Here is a 15,615-nt window from a genome sequence, read left to right on the forward strand (position 1 = left end):
AAGAGGGTAGGGAGTGGGCTATAACAGAGGGAAAACTGGAGGAAGGGACAATCAGAATGCATGATGTCCTGGGGTGTGGGGAGGAGAGAGATGGGGAAAAATTTGAAATTCAAAATCTTGTGGAAGTAAATGTTGAAAACTGAAAATAAATAAATTAATTTTAAAATATTTTTAAATGAGCAGAGAACTAGGAGAATAATTTATAAAGCAACAATAACATTGTAAAGACAAAAAAACTTTGAAGGACTTACATACTTCCATTAATTCATTAACCACCTGTGATTTAGGATGCTATATAATGAAACATACTACCCATCTCCTAAGAGAGAAGTGATGGACTCAGAGTGCAGAAAGAAACTATTTTTTTTTGACATGGCCATTGTAGGAATTTGTTTATCTTAACTATCTATATCTCCTTACAAGGGTCTTGAAACCATCTGTGGCCAACTTGAGGGAAAGCCTTCTGAGCTTGTATTAGTCCAATCAACCACAGTCAGACACGCTGTACCTTGACCTTGTCATAGTGATGCTATTTGATCCTCTTTGAACACAAAAACCAACAGACACAAGTGTCTTATTTTTCCCTTTCATTTCCAATGAGAGGGGTAGGAAGAAGGGAAAATAGACTCTTTTTAACTATATGTTTAAAAAACTATATATATATATATATATATATACATATATATTTGCAATGGAGAAGCACTAGGAAGTTTTCAAATAAATACAGGGGTGGAGAAAACACCCTTCTTGCCTGCACTTTGATATATTTCTAGAAATTTTAGCAAGAGCATTATAAGTGAAAAAGTCTTAAACATAATGAAGAGATAACATTATCCCCACAATCATGACATGATAATTTACTTAGGAATACCAAGAGAACTAGCAAAAAAAAAAAAACTAGCTAAAGCAATAGTTTCAGTAAACATCAAGACACACAATAGATCGAGAAAATCAACATTTTTACATAGCAATAATATAATTCAAGGGAAGAGAGAAAGTGTGTGTGTGTCTGTGGATTCAAATGATTTTCATTAAAGTTTTGACCTCTTCATGACTATATGAAATATTGTTCCAAATCACTGATAATCAGAAAAATGCATATCAAAATAATTCTGATATTTCACTTCATGCTAGAAAATTGGAAAAGATCACAAAAATAGAAATAGACCATTATGTAAGACCTACAACAAGACAAGCATATTAATATACTTTTCATGGATCTGTGAATTGCTCCAACCATTGTTAAAAAAAAAACAAGTAGGACTTCTGTACAAAAAATAACTAATATTTTCATAGTTTTAACTCAGAATTCCTATTTTTAGGGATTAACCTCAGGGAGCTTAAATAAAAGAATCCTCTTAAATTAAAATATTTATAACAGAGTTCTTTTTTAATATCAGTTAACTTAAAACAAAGAAGATGGCCATTGATTAGAGAATAGTTAAGCAAATTGTTGTACATGAATATGATGGAATGTTACTGTGCCATAAGAAATGATTAACAAATTAGATTTAAAACTGAGGGGACATTAGAAAATAATTCAATCCAATTTCCATGTTTTATAGATGAGGAAAATGAAACTCAATGATGCTGTTACTTGTGGATGGTCATAAAGCAAGCAAATCTCTAAGAGTAGAATTGGAATTCAGGTCTTCCTGCCTTCAATTCAACAATGCTATTTCTCAATGATATTAAAGACTGTAAAGATTAGAGAGAGCAAGGGAAGATTTATATGAACTGATACAAAGTGAAATAAGCAAAATCAGGAAAATAACATATACAATGACTACAGAAATGTAGAAAGAATACAAATTAAAATTAAAACTGAAAAGTATCTCCCTTCAAAGTGTAACACCAGCATCAATAGCCTCTAACACAGAGACTGTGGATACAATCTTTTAGTATTCTATGAGAAACCTCGCAGTTGAACTATCACTTTGGAATCTATTATCTGTGATATTTGCAAGGAGGAGAGGAGGATTGAGTAGTTACCAAGAGACAGGAGACTATGAGAAATTCTTTCCTGAGATAACTAAGTTTAACTCTTATGAAGAAGCATTGTAAAGTAAATTCTTCAGAGATTTTAGTTGCTATCCTATGAAAGCTGAAATGTGAGTCTGTTTCCAGAATTGAGAAGAAATCAACAATAACAGTGATAAATACTGGTATAAATATCGAATATTGATATTGATAAATATTGGTGACTCTGGATGTAATCATTTTCACTATTAGTACATTGTTAATAATGATTTGCTTTTGTTTTATTATTATAATGTTAATAAATAACCTAGTCAGTAACTCTGATGTTTATTTAAGCCCTGGAAATGTTTGAGATAGAAAAGATGAGTAAAGTTTATATTGGAAGAGATTTCTTTAGTTTTTTAATAAACTAGTGGGAATCTAACATTAATTGATTAATTAATGAGATATAGTTTGTAATTTAAGTAGTTTATGAGGAAATACCAAAACATACTTCTTAATTGCCTTTGAACCTGGGATGCAAATGAATAAAGCAATGAGTCAAATAGTAGACGAAGAGTTGGGTTTGGCGTGGTTGTCAAGTAGTACATGCAATCAAAATCCATGTAGGTTATATATGAGAATAATTTATTCTAAACCCTTCTACATGTGAATTCACACAAAAATATATGTATATCCTTCATTTACCACCAACTAATCTTGGTTTTTGACTCAACCATCATCATCATGCCCTCTCAGGATAAGCTCATTACCAGGAAACTCATCATCATGGAGATTGCTTCAGCCTTGGTACTCACATCTTATCAATACTCTCAGTTGCTTGTGCCTCTCTAATTGGAGGATTGGAGGATAGAGCAAAAAACTCCTCCTACAGACTTCTTTTATAGAGGGTTCAGAATTCCGGGCATTTCTTCATTTTCCATCAGTTTAGTTTTGACTATCATCATCACCACCACCACCACCCCACCATCCCCCAGGAGAGAGCACACTTTGGTGCCCTCCCTTTTCAGCTTCAGTTTGTGATTTGTCTTTCCCAAGAGATTGATATAATGAGATGACTTCTGTTAAGTGCTTCGCAAACCTTAAAGCATTATATAAATGCTACTTTTTATTTATATTTTGATGTCATTTCTACTTCATTAAGCAGTCCATCCTTTCTACTTAGAATCAAAATTATGTAATCTTCCTTGAAAGATGTAATGGAGATAATCTCATTTTGATCCTCCGGTCAGTAATATGAAGAAAGTCACAAACTAAGTGCTTGCCACTGTCATGGAGCACATATTCCAAATTGAAGAGGGATTGATAGATGGCAATGTTCACAGATGATGTTTTGCTAGTTCCTCCAATTTCTAAAGTAACGCAGAGGCTATTGCATCAGATATGTTACATGTTATAATCAAGCCATGTGGATCAAATAAGTCTCTGGTACCAGGCTCTTATGACCCAATACAGCACCCATGCCTCAGATCTTATTCCCCTCTGAACTTTAGGGTCAGAGCCTCAGGATCCAGGACCCTCATCTCCAGGGATGGTGCCTCCAACAACTGGCCCTCACTTCACCTAGTCCAAGACCAAAGACTTAGATACCAGACTTTTTGCTACCAGAACTTTATCTATAGAAAGAATTACTAACACTAAGCCCAATTTATTGTCTTTCCTTACACTTTTATCACAAAGATAACTGACCTTTCCTAGTAATCTTGAGAGTGGAAGCTCCAGTCAAAAGATACTCTAGCATATAGTTGATAAACTGCCATCACTCATCAGCTTCTCCTCCTTTAAGTTTTATTTCATCTAGATAGATCACCTAATCAAGATCCTGGTAGCAGCCATCCACTAGTATCAAAATTATTCTCCTTTCTCAAGGAGTTCATACTCTTTCTTATCAACCTATCTTTTGTCCTTATACTATGGAACTCCTACATACATGTTGATATTGCCTCAAATACACTGGCCTCCCAGTTGCTCAGCTGTCTTTTGAACCCTTAATTCCACCACAATTACACACAGGGAAAGTAATACCACTTATTTTACTGTGACCTTCAAGTGTTTCCATGATTAAGAATGGTGTACCTTTGTCCAACCATTTTGTTCTACTTCTCCTCTTACTCATCCCTAGCCTGCTCCTCATATTTACTGTGGCATCAACCCCACCCCCCCTAGTTGTTACTGCTCTCCCGGATCATCATTCTTTGTCTGGCTTCACTCTCCTTCCTTACTAATCTTGACCCTATTCTTAACCAGCTCAACAGTTTTACTATGCTATACTCTCACATCTCCTTGTCCTTTCCTTTCATGCTCTTCTCATTCCCAGTTCCCACTACCTATCTACTATACCTCTACTTAGGTGTTGCTGAATGGCTCTGGGTCCTCTACAAACATGCTATCTGGTCTAAACTGGGCTCCTACCAGAGCAAGGAATATTCTTTTATTCCTCTATTGTTTATTTTACCCCCTTAAGAAAGTTGTCCAATTTTTTGTGCTCTCCTTCTGTACTTATCCTCCTTCTAACTAAGCATATCACAGAAAGGATATTCAACAAAGACACTTAGCTTGGGTAAACACTCCTGCCTCAATAATGAAATGATCAACATAGTAAGGTGAGCTTGCTCACAGGATCTTAGGAGAAATGTCAAGTTGAAAAGACCCTAATTCCATTTGGATGGACCTTTTTAACGCCCTTATGTGACCAAGAAGTCACATCAAGGCAACTAGAGACCATAGGGAAGTTACAGTCAAGGAAGCATACCTTAAGCTAGACAGACCAAGTCCTAGAGAAGATTTCCTTTACTTCCAGGGAAAACCAGACTAACCTAGGGGCTGAGGAGTAGAGGAGGAACCTTGGTAAACAGTAGTCCTGTCACACTCAGGTTCTATAAGACATATTACTTCCTTCAAAAAGGAAGCAATCATCATGCTGATTCATTATTATATGATCACTTTTTCCTTTTCTAGATGTTTGCTAACCAACTTTTAAATTACTTATTATAGAATTTTGAATTGGAATTAAAGTCAAGCTTACTGGCCTATAGTTTATAGACTCCATTGTATTCATATTAAAGCATTTTCTCTTTAATATTATGGTATCACTTGCATCCTCCGTACCAGCGTTTCAGCAATCACCTCTCTCATTGATTTAAGTACCCTAGGATATAACATTCCTTTGGTCATGTCAATAAAATTATTTGAATCCCTAGTTTCTTTTAAGACAGCTTAAATGTTACCTTCTGCAAGAAACCTGTTTTAGTTCCTCCAGTTGCTAACAAATTCCCCTCTAAAGTTTTTTCTCATTTACCCTGTAGGTATCATGTACACATCTACTTATGTTTTGAATGTAAACTCCTTGAAGTCAGAGGCCATTTTTGCTTTCTTTTTTTATTGTCTGGGTGGAGCTTAGTGTAGTCCCTGATACACAGTATTTTAATAAATGCTTGCTGATTTATTGATATATCCTTACCTATCTTGACTATTAATTCCCTGTTGGTCATTATTGTTCTGTCTGAAAATCCAAAGATCATTATTCTTGGCAGAGGAAATAAAAGGAAAACAAGAACTGATCACTTTACAATCCAAAGAATTCCCTTTATTTGCATTAGAAATGAGAATCATAATTAAATTTCTACTGCACTGCCATCCCGAGGCAATGCTGAGCCGATCTAGGGAACGTTATACAAGATTTGTGAGTGTTTGGGAACCGAGAGGCCTATGTTATGACAGCTGGACAATGCCATCTCTGAGCAAGAGTTACCGCTCTGTGTTAGGATGGATAAATATTTCAGTTTCATGCTCCTGGGTTATGACTTCCTTGTCACTTTCCCAGAATTGTAGCCTTATTGATTCAGATTTTTTAAGTCTCCAATGGCTCTGTCAAAGCCAGTAATAATATGTCCAAGTGCAAGTTTCATAGTAAACATACAGCTTAAATGAAAGGCAAATACACCTATGCAACTCAAATGAGTTGTTCTTCAATACGCAAATGAGGATTCTATCACTTAAACTACATAAGCATTGGTTTTGCATGTGTAATCTGAAAGGTCAAAACATGTGAAGGATTTCCTATGTCTCTAGTCCCCTTCAAGAGAATAGAAATGTCAATGAAGATAGGTTCATGAGAGTTTATGACATGAGGAGTAGCTAATATCAATAATTTGAGGACGGAGACATTTTAAAAATGAGCACTTATTTCCTTTTATAAAAGTGTAAATATATAACAAATGTATATATCCATTTCAAACCAGGTATAATCTCCTGCTCACAAATATGCATTTCAAAGAGAAAATTTAATTATAACCAGTCCACAGCCCAAATGGCGACAGTTGGGCCCTAGGATTTCCTTTAGGTGAAATATGGAATTGATTCAGCATTACAAAGTAAAAGAAAGAGGTTTGTCAAACTCTAGGAATCAATTTAAGGGAAACAACTTGATCCTTGAGAAGCTCACCAAAGGAGCAAACCACAGTCAATTATACTAAGAAAAATTGTGCTTGATCATTGGCTGCCTAAGGCCCTCTGCATGCCTAGGAACTAAAAACTCTCTGCTCTGAGTGTTACAGGGAATTATGATTAGATGACTGATTTATAAATGCCTCAGTCTTTGATATACTTTCAATGACTACCTTCCCCCAAAAGACACTTTTTTCCTCCAATCTGAAAAATTCAGAGCCTTTTTCCGTCAGATTGGTCACAAATTAATGCTGTGTGTCAGTAACTAAATAAGCATCTGTATTTGCAACTGGACCAACCAGGAGGGGAAAAATGCAGCTCAAGAGAATAGTGAAAAATAGAAAGAAAAAATTATCAAAGTGAGGTACTTTTTTTTTTACTTTCTGGTTGTTTCATGACCTACTGTACCTTGTGTCACAACAGAGTAAACCTGGGAACATGATAAATGGATAAATCTGCCATAGCAGTGGCATGAAGTCTTGTCTAAATGCTTTGTACAAGACAAAAAAACATTTGGATCTATTTATTATGACTGAGGAAAGCAGTGATAGCAAGCTAAAACTATTCCTTCCTGCCTTTGATCCAGTGGTCTGCTTTCTATAGCTTTCTCCAACAGGAATTCTGGAATGTCTTAGTGCCCACTGAAGATATAACAGGAAATCTTAATAAAGGGGTATACTCAACATTGAGAAAACAATATACAAAACATCTGAATATGACTAACAGAAAATCAGGAGGTAATGCTTCCTGTCACTTAATGATTCTTCAGCTTACAAAGTGATTTCTGGCAAGCTTCCCTTTAAAGTGAATTCTCTGACTCTAATATGCTATTGGACTGTTCTATCTCCTCTCTCTGGGTGTTTTCTCCAATAATGCAGATCCCAAACCATCCATGTTTGCCTGTCTTCTCGTATTTTACTTCCCTCCACAAACTCTATGATTCATTGCTTCCTCGTTTCTTCTTGAACAAGACATTCCATCTCCCAAATCCATACATTTTCACTGATTTTCAAATACTTCTGCCCCAAGCTAACCTTGGAAAGAGCACAGGTAAACTTTGTGCATATATTGGCTTCCTCACTCCCGGAATCAAATTCTGTTCTACTTGGCTCTGATCTGTCCTTCAAACAAGGAAAAAACTGAGCATGTTTGTCAGCTCCCTTTTATTTATCAGCCTAAGAAAAGGTTCCTTCCATCAAAGTCCATCCTCCCACAAGGTCAAACCAAATAAATAAACTTTGGAGGACTTCTAGTCACTAGAACTCACTCTCTGAGAGCAATTGTAGCTCCAGACCAAACTTGGAGCACCTTCAATCACAGAAACTTAATCAGGATTTGTCTTTCGTTCTCCTAATAAATTGTTGGTAGTTATATCCACAATCTTTGGGGAAGAGATTTATAAATAGTCAGTAGTGCCAAGCAAAAAGTCAGCTCCCACTAAACTCATTGAATAGGTCAAAAATAACTAGGACTCATTAGAAGGTCTTATGTTCTCAGCATCTGGTGGTTATCCTGGGTCTGAGAGCGTAGATTCGTGTTACACAGTCATTTTCATGCTATCCTCCCTCTGGCTAATTCTAGATTATACCCCAATCCAAGTGACTCTTCATTTTTAAATGTCCTGACACAACATGACATCAAATGACTTTTGTCAGCTGTAATTAGGTTAATCTCTTGAGGCTGTTTAAGCCACATATTGCCCATTCCCTTAATATGCCAATATATACGATGCAAGGGATTGCAAAGGAAAAGAAAACCTCTCCAAGCAGGTGCTAGAATTAATTGAACAAAAGTAAGAATGATTAAGAGGAGGAAAAGTTGAAAACCAAGTAGCTATCCTACAAGATAAGGAATTCTATTGGATGTGCAGAATGTGAGAAATATTCCACCCAGACTGAAACACTATTTAGCACTTTAAAATTTTCTTTGGAAACAAGGAAGGAGGTTCCCATTCTGATGTCCCAGTGACTCAGTCATATCTATATACCTTCTGGTGAGAAACAGACAAGGGGAGAAAGTATATACTCTATGACTCTGGGGGTGCCAGGTTAAAGGATGAGCTTTGCACACAAGGAGATGGGGAGCAGCACAGCTGCTCATGTTGGCTAATTGGACCCCAGGTTCATTTAAGATGTGTAAGGACATATTCCCAGTTTTTGTATTTAAGAAACTCTACAACTAATTCCCATCTCTCATATCTGTCACTTTCCCACCACTAACATATACACCACTTTAGCTCAGGGTCTCAGTGCTTCTGGCCTGGATGCTCATGCATGATCCACATCACTGGAGAAAGCACTTACATCTACTAGACTACAAATCTTACAAAATATCAAAAATAATTTCACTCATAGGACTTTCTCCTCATCTCTCACTTAACTCTCTAGTCTTCTATAATATAACTACCCTCCATTCCCTCTGTTCCAATCAAATTGAAGGTTCATAACATACTTTTTAAAAAAAGTGAATTGGATTTCTCATTAAATTTCTCATTAATTTCTCATTAAAATTGTTAAGCAAAACCATTGAGCATAGCAATTGGGATGAACATACATGTAGCAGACTTCTCCTATGCCTCACATATATGAGGCAGGGAAAGAGTTTACTCTGAGCAAGTCACTTAACCTTCATCTGCCTCAGTTTCCTCATCTGTAAAATTTAATGATAACAGTACCTTCCTCTAACAATTATGAGGATAAAATCAGATGATATTTGTAATGTACTTTGTATTTTGCAAACATTAAAGTGCTACATAAATGCAAGGCATTTTTGACATTGTTATTACATACATAAATATATAAACATTCTATACATTTATGCATATACATGTACATTACATGTATTTTTTCCAATGTATCATTTCCCTCTCCTTCCCAGAGAACCTGGAGGAGTTAATCCACACAACTTTTGAACTGCTGCCCTTCAACACAGTTGTCCTAACTGTTGAGGGAGGGTAAGCTTATATAGACCACTATATAAGCTGTAGATATATATAGATACATGGACACACACACGTATATATACTATGTATGTGTATCTACATGCATATACAACATATAGCCATACACATATACATACATTTTTATATGTGTATGCATACATATATAGGTATGTATGACTTAAAAAGAATTTGTTATTTAGTTGTTTTCAGTCATATCTGAGTCTTCTTGACGCCTTGAGGGTTTTCTTGGCAAAGTACTACAGTGGTTTGCCATTTCCATCTCCAGCACATTTTACAGATGGGGAAACTCAGACAAACAGGATTAAGTGACTCGCTCAGGGTCACATAGCTAATGTCTGAGGCTGGACTTGAATTCAGGTCTCCCTGACTTCAGACCCAGCACTGTATCCACTGAGCCACCCCACTACCCTAAAAGACAAGATATCAAGTAAGAATAAAGTGGTTCAAATTCTTTTCATATTAATGACCACCCATAGGACTAGAGTTTTAGTTGACCTTTCTGGAGTTCTAAGACCCTTTGTAATTTAAATCCTACTCTTGTTCTACAGGAAATAATAAGCTCAAAAAATTACATTCTGTCATTACTACTTATATATTATTCTTTTGAATGTTCTGCTTTCATATGGTTCTTCATCTTTCTCTATTAAAAAAATGTGTCTGATATTTCTGAATAACTGTCCACGTACAAGTATGCCCTATTGACGCATCATAACTTTTGTTGGAGAGGGGATCATTTTTCCTTTTTTTTTTTTTTTTTGGCATGATGAGAATTCAGCAGAACTCCCACACATTAAAATCTCTATGGCTTTACTTCACAGACTTCTGTGTCACACTTCTACAGTTAATCCATAGAAAACATAAAATTAATACGTTCCAAGTCTTACACGTCTACTAAGAATGCTAATTAACTGTCCTTGTTTTCTTCAAATGCGCTAATGCAATTTACCTCTCTTACACTTAACAACCAACTATTTGCATAATTAAAAGCCAAATTTAAAATGAACAATGAGCTTTTCTGTTCGTCTCAGCAAGGTATCCAGGTATATAAGTAATAAACCACTGCATAGACTCTATGCCTCGTAGCAGACATCTAGATCATGCTTTATGGTCTGTGAAATGCTCTATATATTATTTTCCTTTTGAACTTTATAAAATCCATATGACTTAGGGTTTTGTTGTTGTTTTGTCGTTATTATTTTAAGCCAGACCTGGGATCTCATCAGTACGGAGAACTCCTTGGTGGAGAAACCTCCTCCACCTTCACCAATCAGCAACTTGTCTGTAACCGACAGTCTTGGACATTTGCCTGGGGCAATGAGAGTTAAATAATTTTCTTTTGGACACATGGCTGTTATATGTCAGTGGCAGGACTCTACCTCAAAGGGCCACTATGCCTTACTGTCTTTCGTATGCTAGATATACCGGAATTATTTTTTTGTTGTTTCATCCACAAAGAAACTGAAGCATAGAGATATTAAAACATATCCAAGGCTGTACTATTCATAAATGTTGGGGTTAAGATTTGAACCCAGATCTTTTGACTCCAAATCCAGCACTTTTCCAAGTACATGAGAGATACCACACTTCTGTTGCATCTCCTCTTTTTATGGCCTTTTTATACCTGAAGCTGACCTCTTAGAAAAAGTTAGCATCAAGCAAGGACAGGGCTTAGTGTTGAACTGGGGATTTCATCCACTTAGGGAATTCCCAGCTGAGGAAATTCCCTCTACCAACAAGGTAGGCACCACTTCTGCAACATATAGTCTTTGGAGTCAGAGCACTGAGATGTTAAGTGACTTGTCAAAGAATACACAGCCATTATGTTATTAGAGGCAGCATTGGAACTCAGATCTTCCTGGCTTTGAAGTCAATTCTGTAGCCATCATCTTATAACTATTAATTTTCTTGTGCCTGCTAAAGTACAAATGCAAATTTACATGAAACCTTCATGAATTTGACAGAGGTTTTCTTCTCATTTTTATTCCACTATTCAAGTCCAAGATCAGATGAGGGAGTCTCACAGAATTCTCTTTGGGATATTGAGATGAAAATATCAATACAAAATGGTTTTCTTTGGGATTTTCAACATTTTATCTCCCAAGGTTGAAGGCTTCACAAAAAAAAATAAAGAATTGTTTTGTTTGTTTATAGCTGACACATTGAATGAAAGTGTAGTCACAGACAGACAAGAAATAGCTCTCTTTGTCTAGATAAAAGAACCTTTACACGCCTTTAGTAAGATCAAGGTTGGCCCAGGAATGATTGACCACAAGGTCAACTGCGCGGTGTGACTAGACCCTCAAATCTTCCCCTCTGACACTTGCCTGCGACTGTATCTGAAATTCCCAATGTAAAAAACTTTTTTGGTTAGGGATTGCCTTCTTTGGAGGCCTTCGTTAAAGTGTGTATCACATTAAGGAAGATTTTTTTTAAAATATCAATTTGTTTATCAGAATAGTTTGCTGGCAATATGAAAAGTAGACAGAAAGCCCTAAGGAGATGAAAAATAAAATAGATAAATTTTGCTGGGAGTTGATTGGAAAGGCAGAAGGAGGGGAGAGAAAATAACGGGAGAGAAGTCCAATACACTGGTTGCTTTAGTTTCAGGAATGCAGGACTGTGACTAAGAGAGTTGAAAAGTCAGTGCCCAGTGCTAAGATAGAGTTTACCTGGGATAAGGTGAGTGTGCCTAATGGGTATGTGATATATTGAGGAAAAGCTGTCCAGGACACATTTTGCCTGTGACTGGCCCTGAGAAGTAATAAAGTCAATTCTTACAACTGTCCACAGAAAGTTCAAATGTTACCATTGGTCACTACACTATAATGAAATATAAAAATTTAGTCCTAAAAATTCATAGCTATAACTTGCTTAGTAACATGTAGCTTATATCACAGCTTGCATCACAGAGAAGACTGATTAGATAGTAATTACAATATGTTACCCACTTTGAAGACCATAACTAGAAAAAAAAAGCTGTTTCCTTTTTAAAAAAAAAAAACATTTAACATTTCAGTCACTTTAGCCCATTCATTTTATGTTTAGGGAGTAATAAAATTAACCGATAAATGCTTTTTTCTCTCAGACTAATTATTTCTAGTTTTTTTTTATTTTAAATGAAAATGTTTTATCTTAGAACTATGAAAGAGGAATGGGGAACAGTCTATGGAGAGACATTTGGACTATAACACTGGTCACTAGCAATTTTTGAAGGTAAAATAAAATTTCTACAATGTTTTCCAAACCAAAGACAGCCCTTCTTTTTAAATCTGATTTAACTTTCACAAAAATCATTTTGTAAAGCATTTTTGGGCCCATTTTTCACTAGCTCTCTCTCTCATGATGAGTTTACTCACTGATGTAGCACTTGTCACCTCAGGTACATCACTGGTGATGGCTGAGCTGGAGTTTATCTGAAACTGTTAACCAAGTAACTGAGATATTAGGGCTCCTGAAGGAGCCTAGAAGAAGCATCATATCAAGAATGATGGAGTATTTCTTGGATGTTTCAGATCGAAATAGTACAACCTGGGGAATAAGTTAAATACCTTATCTTCCTTCTCCTATTTGTTCTTTCTATCTCAGACACGATGGAGCATCTGGGACTTCTTTGGAAGAATGATAAGAGGAAATATTAAAGGTATTCCCACATCTTCTTGGGAGGATACCAAACAGCATCCAGAGCACTCTCCTTCCTGAAAACCTGGTGAACAAAACTACTTCAGCAGGAAGTAAATAAATATTCTTCAACTGAGAAACTAATGCCATATAATCAAGAAGTATTTATTTTACGCCTATGTGCCAGCAACTGCAATAGGTATTGGGGACATATGGGAGGGGGGGAAGAAACATTTTCATGTAGCAAGAATCTTACATTCTAACAGATTCTGACATCTACAAATAAAAGAATATACAAAATAAATTCAAGGTAATTTCAGTGGGGAGGCACTAGCAACTGAGAGGATCCAGAAAAGCTTCCTGTAGGAGGCAGCATTTCAGCTGAACTCTGAAGGAAGCTAGAAGTTGAAAGAGGCAGAGGTGGGGAAGGAGGGCATTCCGGGTACAGGTGCAAAGGCATAAAGATGGAAGGCAGAATGTCTATGTTAAATGTGTTATTGCTGTTCAATTGTTTCATTTTTCATGACTCCATTTGGGGTTTTCTGAGAAAAGATATTGGAGTGCTTTGTGATTTCCTTCTCCAGCTCATTTTATATATGAGGAAATTGAGGCAAATAGAATAGGGTAAAGTGATTTATCCAGGATCCCACACCTAGTAAGAATCTGAAGCCAGATTTGAACTCAGGAAGATGAGTATTTCTGACTCCACACAAGGTTATTCTATCCATTGTGCCCCCTAGCTACCCCATGTTAAATGTCAATGAAAGATTAAAATGTCAACGATTAATTTGATTCTAAATTAAGTCCATATGCATCCATCACATAAAGCATCCATGCTCAAATTCTATACCTTTGTTTATGTTATCTTCACCAGCACTCACTGCCATCTTTCACACTTCCCTTCCCCTGTCCAGTAATCTTACACTCTTACTTGAAGGTCTAGGCCAAGATTTTGCCTCTCCTAAAAGCTTTTCTAGACTGACCACAACTTTATACTGGCTGTTTTTGTTGTTTTATTTTGTTTTCCCCTGAGATTGAGCTCAGTATATTGTGCTCATTTTGTTACACATTACCTCAGAAAATTTCTCTACTTCATGTGGGTGCTCATTTGTTGGGATGGTGAAGAGGAATGCTTGGTCAGATAGAGGTTACCCTGAAAGATCTCTAAGCTCCCTCCTGGCTCAGAGAATCTATGATTGTTTAAGTCTTGTCTCCTGAGCCTGTAAGCTTCCTAAATTCAGGGACTAGATCTTCTCTTATTTCTTAGAACAATCGTATTCTAAATATATATTGGTAAACATTTGTTGAGCAAATGAGAGTCTTTGCTAGCAGAAAATGATCAGAGTAGATTATAAGCAGAGGAAACACTGCTGGGCCTGAAATCAGGAAGACCTAAATTCAAATCTGGCCTCAGACACTTTCTAGCCATGTAATCCTGGGCAAGTCACTTGTTCTGCCTGTCTCACTTTCGTCATCTGTAAAATGGGGATAATTGTAGCACTAGCCTCTTAGGGTTGTTGTGAAGATTAAATGAGAAAATGTCTGTAAAGTGCTTAGCACAGTGCATAGCACATAACATTAATATATGTTTCCTTCCTTTCTTTTTTCCTCATGGGAATGTCTGAGTTTCTTTATTTACCTGAGCATAACAAATAGCATGTATCCATAGTAAAAACAAAATGTACAGAGCTTGAAAGCGTAGGCTTAACACAAATACATAATGGATATGCTTTTCATCATGTATTGCTAGTTGCTTGGGAAAAGTTAGTTCTGATTGTAAAAATTTATTCTCTTGAATAATTATTCCACTAAAATTATACAAAGTACATTCAATACTTGAAAATGATGGTGGGGGGAGAAAAAAGGGCCTTGTGTGGCCTGGTAGTATCATCAGGGCTGCCAAATCTGACAAAGGAAACCCAGCTGTGTTTGGGAGAGAGAAGAGAGAACGTCCAGTTGTAAAATAATGAAAAGGTTGATTTGTTTAAAAAAAACAAACCACCAGCAAGGAGTCCTGGTGCACGTGCACTTTCCTTGGGGACTACAGTAAGATTTGGCTGACATGCTGATACTGGTCAGAGGGGAAAGGAGATTGGCCAAAATCTAGATGAATCCAGGATTGTGCACCCCAGCCTCTGGTATTTTGGCATTATCTTGGAATCCTTCTCTCCCTTGTGTCTCATGTCTAATGCATTACTGAATCCTGTCGATTCTACCCCCCTTAGTATCCTGGTCATCTGTCTCCTCCAGCCTGGTAATGGACATTGCACACACCTCAACTATTGCAATAATCTCTTACTGGTTTCTTTTATTCTAGTATAGAATTCAGAATAGTTTCAACATGAATCTATTCTATAAGTCACTTTTCTCTTTTTTTTATTTCTTGAATTTCATAACTCAATAAACAATGTCAGAAGGTTACAATGGGAAGATGTCTGGACTGAAAACCCAAGTACCTGCCTTCATACCCTACTTATTTGCCCTTAAACACTTCAACTCTGTGGGCCTGATTTCCCTAAATTACAAAATAAGAATGCTGGACTTGATGAACCTCAAGCTGCCTTCTAGCACCTAGGACCTATTGCTTATTAATCCCACTGTTTCCATAG

The sequence above is a fragment of the Notamacropus eugenii genome, chromosome 4 (assembly GCF_028372415.1).
Source record: "Notamacropus eugenii isolate mMacEug1 chromosome 4, mMacEug1.pri_v2, whole genome shotgun sequence".
Taxonomy (NCBI): domain Eukaryota; kingdom Metazoa; phylum Chordata; class Mammalia; order Diprotodontia; family Macropodidae; genus Notamacropus; species Notamacropus eugenii.